Source organism: Schistocerca gregaria, unplaced genomic scaffold, assembly GCF_023897955.1.
Source record: "Schistocerca gregaria isolate iqSchGreg1 unplaced genomic scaffold, iqSchGreg1.2 ptg001664l, whole genome shotgun sequence".
In the NCBI taxonomy this organism is placed as follows: domain Eukaryota; kingdom Metazoa; phylum Arthropoda; class Insecta; order Orthoptera; family Acrididae; genus Schistocerca; species Schistocerca gregaria.
The window spans coordinates 15,001-22,500 of NW_026062928.1; the positions used below are offsets into that span (position 1 = coordinate 15,001).

The window sequence follows — 7,500 nt, forward strand, 5'->3', positions numbered from 1 at the left end:
ACTCAAGTTGTCCCTTAACCTAACTCAAGTTGTCCCTTAACCTAACTCAAGTTGTCCCTTAACCTAACTCAAGTTGTCCCTTAACCTAACTCAAGTTGTCCCTTAACCTAACTCAAGTTGTCCCTTAACCTAACTCAAGTTGTCCCTTAACCTAACTCAAGTTGTCCCTTAACCTAACTCAATTTGTCCCTTAACCTAACCCACGTTGTCCCTTAACCTAACTCAAGTTGTCCCTTAACCTAACTCAATTTGTCCCTTAACCTAACTCAATTTGTCCCTTAACCTAACTCAATTTGTCCCTTAACCTAACTCAATTTGTCCCTTAACCTAACTCAAGTTGTCCCTTAACCTAACTCAAGTTGTCCCTTAACCTAACTCAAGTTGTCCCTTAACCTAACTCAAGTTGTCCCTTAACCTAACTCAAGTTGTCCCTTAACCTAACTCAAGTTGTCCCTTAACCTAACTCAAGTTGTCCCTTAACCTAACTCAAGTTGTCCCTTAACCTAACTCAAGTTGTCCCTTAACCTAACTCAATTTGTCCCTTAACCTAACTCAAGTTGTCCCTTAACCTAACTCAAGTTGTCCCTTAACCTAACTCAATTTGTCCCTTAACCTAACTCAATTTGTCCCTTAACCTAACTCAAGTTGTCCCTTAACCTAACTCAAGTTGTCCCTTAACCTAACTCAAGTTGTCCCTTAACCTAACTCAAGTTGTCCCTTAACCTAACTCAAGTTGTCCCTTAACCTAACTCAAGTTGTCCCTTAACCTAACTCAAGTTGTCCCTTAACCTAACTCAAGTTGTCCCTTAACCTAACTCAAGTTGTCCCTTAACCTAACTCAAGTTGTCCCTTAACCTAACTCAAGTTGTCCCTTAACCTAACTCAAGTTGTCCCTTAACCTAACTCAAGTTGTCCCTTAACCTAACTCAAGTTGTCCCTTAACCTAACTCAAGTTGTCCCTTAACCTAACTCAAGTTGTCCCTTAACCTAACTCAAGTTGTCCCTTAACCTAACTCAATTTGTCCCTTAACCTAACTCAATTTGTCCCTTAACCTAACTCAATTTGTCCCTTAACCTAACTCAAGTTGTCCCTTAACCTAACTCAATTTGTCCCTTAACCTAACTCAATTTGTCCCTTAACCTAACTCAATTTGTCCCTTAACCTAACTCAATTTGTCCCTTAACCTAACTCAAGTTGTCCCTTAACCTAACTCAAGTTGTCCCTTAACCTAACCCACGTTGTCCCTTAACCTAACCCACGTTGTCCCTTAACCTAACCGACGTTGTCCCTTAACCTAACCGACGTTGTCCCTTAACCTAACCGACGTTGTCCCTTAACCTAACCGACGTTGTCCCTTAACCTAACCCACGTTGTCCCTTAACCTAACCGACGTTGTCCCTTAACCTAACCGACGTTGTCCCTTAACCTAACCCACGTTGTCCCTTAACCTAACCCACGTTGTCCCTTAACCTAACCCACGTTGTCCCTTAACCTAACCCACGTTGTCCCTTAACCTAACCCACGTTGTCCCTTAACCTAACCCACGTTGTCCCTTAACCTAACCCACGTTGTCCCTTAACCTAACCCACGTTGTCCCTTAACCTAACCCACGTTGTCCCTTAACCTAACCCACGTTGTCCCTTAACCTAACCCACGTTGTCCCTTAACCTAACCCACGTTGTCCCTTAACCTAACCCACGTTGTCCCTTAACCTAACCCACGTTGTCCCTTAACCTAACCCACGTTGTCCCTTAACCTAACCCACGTTGTCCCTTAACCTAACCCACGTTGTCCCTTAACCTAACCCACGTTGTCCCTTAACCTAACCCACGTTGTCCCTTAACCTAACCCACGTTGTCCCTTTGCCTAACATAGTTCACTGCTCGGAATCTCTGGTGTCGTTGTTATCCTCATGTAGATGTCTTGCGAGTGTTGCTTACTTTCCACATATTCCTGCTATCCACTGTCAATTGTACTGCAATAGGACTATATCGCCGACCCCCCCCCTCCCCCCCCTCTGTCCCCCTCTGTCCCCCTCTTTGTGTCTCTGTCCTCTCAAGCTGGTCGGTCTGGCGTTTGAGTGTTAAATGAGCCTCGCAGCTGTTCAGTTGCATTCAGATGTCGACGCCCTCAGTGTACGTCGTGGTATGGTCTGTGTCCATTGTCCGCTGATGTCGTACGCGTAACCCACACGCTGTACCGATCATCGGTCGTTACGTACAGAGTGAAGTAGTGTGATACGTGTGACCGTACGCTGGCTGTGCCCAACGGTGTCGAATCTCAATTTCCATATGTTGTGCTTGATGCTACTTGTCTCGTCTCCCAATAACAGCTAGGTTGCACTGTGGTACGCCGTAGAGGCGTGTGGGAGGAACGTACGAACGCATTGTATGTCACCCTGGGTCGCTGGGGGTGGTGGTGCGGTGAGTCAGGTCAGGTCAGGTCAGCGTGAGCCGTCTGATGTAGTGACGCGTGTATTCCGACTTTGTCGTATTGCCTCACACAAAGTGCTACCCTGGTGGACCGCGTTCCATATCTGGGACATGCCGCAGATGCCGGTTGACAGTGGATCGCGGAAGGTACATCGCATACGTGCGCGGGCCACCTTCCACGTGTTCTCTTCTGCACATGTCGCAGTGTGTATGTGGTCTGATGTAGCGTGTCGTGACACATGACATCCTGGCATGCAAGAATTGTTGAATTCGCAAATGTAGGTGGACATCTACGTTTACTGCCCAAGATACGCAAATGAACTGGAAATCCGTTGTTGAGCGGTTGTTCACGCTGGAGGTGAATCTGTGATGGCGACGATCGGTACAGCTATTAACCGGTTGTTTCAGCGGTACCCGCCACATCCACACGCGTGACTAGGCCCATGTGGGTATGAAGCGATACGCGGCGGTGGCTTGGTGGGACTGTTCCCGGCCGGTGAAGGGGGGCCGCCCGGCGTGTTGGCCGCGCGCTGCGTGGGCGCACGCGCAACAGGCGGCTGGTGGGGGGCGCCGAGTGGCAGGAGCGCCAGCCGACGGGCCCGGCAGGCGGCGCAGCTACGCTGCGGCGCACCCTGCACGCGGCGCCTGGCGGCCAAAGTTGGTTCAGCCGAGCCCGGTGCGAAGCGCGGTGGACATCTGCAGTGTGCTGGTCTGATTGAGGACTGTGTGCGTTGAGGATGCGCCGCCGCCTGGCACTCGGCGCCGCGACGCCGTCTGCTGCTCGGTCGCCCCAGCGGTTCTCGCAGGTGGTTTGTATCGCAGTTGTGCGGACGTGTTGGCGCGTGCGCTGTGCTGGGAGAGTTCGCTTCTGCACCCAAGTGGGGCTTTGCCCTTGTGTGGCGCTGGCGTTGGAGCTGCCGGTCACCATAGGTGGCGCGTGTTGTCTCCCGCCGGCAATGCCACGACAGCACGCTCCCGGGCCTCTGTCGGCAGCGGCAAGCTCAGTTGGGAGCAAGGGTGTTCGCACTAAAACCGTCTACTCGCCTAACTCCGGGCGATTGCGCCTCTCTCGAAACCGACCAAGTACCTAGGACGGCGCTGCGCGCCGCCGGGACCTGAGAGGGTTTCGAGGTGTATCGTGCAGGGGAGCTCGGCCTCCTCCTGTTTGCAGAATAATTGAGCGGACGCTTGCGTGTTCGCGCGGGCCCCCGGGACACACTCCCGGGCGGCCGGCTGCTCAGCTCTAGTTGACGCAGCTCCCTGGTTGATCCTGCCAGTAGTCATATGCTTGTCTCAAAGATTAAGCCATGCATGTCTCAGTACAAGCCGCATTAAGGTGAAACCGCGAATGGCTCATTAAATCAGTTATGGTTCCTTAGATCGTACCCACGTTACTTGGATAACTGTGGTAATTCTAGAGCTAATACATGCAAACAGAGTCCCGACCAGAGATGGAAGGGACGCTTTTATTAGATCAAAACCAATCGGATTGGCTTGTCTGGTCCGTTTGCCTTGGTGACTCTGAATAACTTTGGGCTGATCGCACGGTCCTCGTACCGGCGACGCATCTTTCAAATGTCTGCCTTATCAACTGTCGATGGTAGGTTCTGCGCCTACCATGGTTGTAACGGGTAACGGGGAATCAGGGTTCGATTCCGGAGAGGGAGCCTGAGAAACGGCTACCACATCCAAGGAAGGCAGCAGGCGCGCAAATTACCCACTCCCGGCACGGGGAGGTAGTGACGAAAAATAACGATACGGGACTCATCCGAGGCCCCGTAATCGGAATGAGTACACTTTAAATCCTTTAACGAGTATCTATTGGAGGGCAAGTCTGGTGCCAGCAGCCGCGGTAATTCCAGCTCCAATAGCGTATATTAAAGTTGTTGCGGTTAAAAAGCTCGTAGTTGGATTTGTGTCCCACGCTGTTGGTTCACCGCCCGTCGGTGTTTAACTGGCATGTATCGTGGGACGTCCTGCCGGTGGGGCGAGCCGAAGGGGTGCTTTCGCGTCCCGAGGCGGACCCCGTTTAAATCCTACCAGGGTGCTCTTTGTTGAGTGTCTCGGTGGGCCGGCACGTTTACTTTGAACAAATTAGAGTGCTTAAAGCAGGCAAGCCCGCCTGAATACTGTGTGCATGGAATAATGGAATAGGACCTCGGTTCTATTTTGTTGGTTTTCGGAACCCGAGGTAATGATTAATAGGGACAGGCGGGGGCATTCGTATTGCGACGTTAGAGGTGAAATTCTTGGATCGTCGCAAGACGAACAGAAGCGAAAGCATTTGCCAAGTATGTTTTCATTAATCAAGAACGAAAGTTAGAGGTTCGAAGGCGATCAGATACCGCCCTAGTTCTAACCATAAACGATGCCAGCCAGCGATCCGCCGCAGTTCCTCCGATGACTCGGCGGGCAGCCTCCGGGAAACCAAAGCTTTTGGGTTCCGGGGGAAGTATGGTTGCAAAGCTGAAACTTAAAGGAATTGACGGAAGGGCACCACCAGGAGTGGAGCCTGCGGCTTAATTTGACTCAACACGGGAAACCTCACCAGGCCCGGACACCGGAAGGATTGACAGATTGATAGCTCTTTCTTGATTCGGTGGGTGGTGGTGCATGGCCGTTCTTAGTTGGTGGAGCGATTTGTCTGGTTAATTCCGATAACGAACGAGACTCTAGCCTGCTAACTAGTCGCGTGACATCCTTCGTGCTGTCAGCGATTACTTTTCTTCTTAGAGGGACAGGCGGCTTCTAGCCGCACGAGATTGAGCAATAACAGGTCTGTGATGCCCTTAGATGTTCTGGGCCGCACGCGCGCTACACTGAAGGAATCAGCGTGTCTTCCTAGGCCGAAAGGTCGGGGTAACCCGCTGAACCTCCTTCGTGCTAGGGATTGGGGCTTGCAATTGTTCCCCATGAACGAGGAATTCCCAGTAAGCGCGAGTCATAAGCTCGCGTTGATTACGTCCCTGCCCTTTGTACACACCGCCCGTCGCTACTACCGATTGAATGATTTAGTGAGGTCTTCGGACTGGTACGCGGCATCGACTCTGTCGTTGCCGATGCTACCGGAAAGATGACCAAACTTGATCATTTAGAGGAAGTAAAAGTCGTAACAAGGTTTCCGTAGGTGAACCTGCGGAAGGATCATTACCGACTAGACTGCATGTCTTTCGATGTGCGTGTCGTGTCGCGCAACACGCTACCTGTACGGCAGTGGCCGTGCGCCGCGTGCGGAACCACGCGTGCCTCTCAAAACTAGCGGAAGTGTTGTTGTTGTGTGGTACGAGCGCTGAAGCTCTGGAGCGGCTGGCCTGCGGTACCTGGCGCCTGGCGCCGGTTTTGAATGACGTTCGCCCGAGTGCCTGTCCGCTCCGGTGTGGAGCCGTACGACGCCCATCGGCTGTGAGGCCGTTGGACACAAAAAAAATAGTGGAACAGGGGCCGTCAGACGCCTCAGTCCCGCAAATGCTACTGTCTTGAAAGAGACAGTGGGAGACTGAAAAGGAAAAGATCACCCAGGACGGTGGATCACTCGGCTCGTGGGTCGATGAAGAACGCAGCAAATTGCGCGTCGACATGTGAACTGCAGGACACATGAACATCGACGTTTCGAACGCACATTGCGGTCCATGGATTCCGTTCCCGGGCCACGTCTGGCTGAGGGTCGGCTACGTATACTGAAGCGCGCGGCGTTTGTCCCGCTTCGGAGACGTGGGAGTGTCGTGGTCGCCTGTGTGGCCGGCCGCGTCTCCTTAAACGTGCGATGCGCGCCCGTCGCCTGGCGGTTCGCATACCGGTACTTTCTCGGTAGCGTGCACAGCCGGCTGGCGGTGTGGCGTGCGACACCTCGTACAACGACCTCAGAGCAGGCGAGACTACCCGCTGAATTTAAGCATATTACTAAGCGGAGGAAAAGAAACTAACAAGGATTCCCCCAGTAGCGGCGAGCGAACAGGGAAGAGTCCAGCACCGAACCCCGCAGGCTGCCGCCTGTCGTGGCATGTGGTGTTTGGGAGGGTCCACTACCCCGACGCCTCGCGCCGAGCCCAAGTCCAACTTGAATGAGGCCACGGCCCGTAGAGGGTGCCAGGCCCGTAGCGGCCGGTGCGAGCGTCGGCGGGACCTCTCCTTCGAGTCGGGTTGCTTGAGAGTGCAGCTCCAAGTGGGTGGTAAACTCCATCTGAGACTAAATATGACCACGAGACCGATAGCGAACAAGTACCGTGAGGGAAAGTTGAAAAGAACTTTGAAGAGAGAGTTCAAAAGTACGTGAAACCGTTCTGGGGTAAACGTGAGAAGTCCGAAAGGTCGAACGGGTGAGATTCACGCCCATCCGGCCACTGGCCCCCGCCCTCGGCAGATGGGGCCGGCCGCCCGCGCGGAGCAATCCGCGGCGGGGTCGTGTCCGGTTGCCTTTCCACTCGCCGCGGGGTGGGGCCGTTCCGGTGTGCGGTGGGCCGCACTTCTCCCCTAGTAGGACGTCGCGACCCGCTGGGTGCCGGCCTACGGCCCGGGTGCGCAGCCTGTCCTTCCGCGGGCCTCGGTTCGCGTCTGTTGGGCAGAGCCCCGGTGTCCTGGCTGGCTGCTCGGCGGTATATCTGGAGGAGTCGATTCGCCCCTTTGGGCGCTCGGGCTCCCGGCAAGCGCGCGCGGTTCTTCCCGGATGACGGACCTACCTGGCCCGGCCCCGGACCCGCGCCGCTGTTGGCTCGGGATGCTCTCGGGCGGAATAATCGCTCCCGTCAGCGGCGCTTCAGCTTTGGACAATTTCACGACCCGTCTTGAAACACGGACCAAGGAGTCTAACATGTGCGCGAGTCATTGGGCTGTACGAAACCTAAAGGCGTAATGAAAGTGAAGGTCTCGCCTTGCGCGGGCCGAGGGAGGATGGGGCTTCCCCGCCCTTCACGGGGCGGCGGCCTCCGCACTCCCGGGGCGTCTCGTCCTCATTGCGAGGTGAGGCGCACCTAGAGCGTACACGTTGGGACCCGAAAGATGGTGAACTATGCCTGGCCAGGACGAAGTCAGGGGAAACCCTGATGGAGGTCCGTAGCGATTCTGACGTGC

At 54.1% G+C, this 7,500-nt stretch overlaps 2 non-coding genes and 1 pseudogene across 2 annotated transcripts; all 3 read left to right on the top strand.

Annotated features, from left to right (window-relative positions):
• Positions 1 to 3,690: 3,690 nt before the first annotated feature.
• Positions 3,691 to 5,583, top strand: LOC126333979 (small subunit ribosomal RNA). The gene has a single exon (XR_007564484.1). It is a non-coding gene; the product is annotated as a small subunit ribosomal RNA (ribosomal RNA).
• Positions 5,584 to 5,945: 362 nt separating this feature from the next.
• Positions 5,946 to 6,100, top strand: LOC126333977 (5.8S ribosomal RNA). The gene has a single exon (XR_007564482.1). It is a non-coding gene; the product is annotated as a 5.8S ribosomal RNA (ribosomal RNA).
• Positions 6,101 to 6,288: 188 nt separating this feature from the next.
• Positions 6,289 to 7,500, top strand: part of LOC126333976 (large subunit ribosomal RNA) — a 5,353-nt pseudogene continuing 4,141 nt past the window's right edge.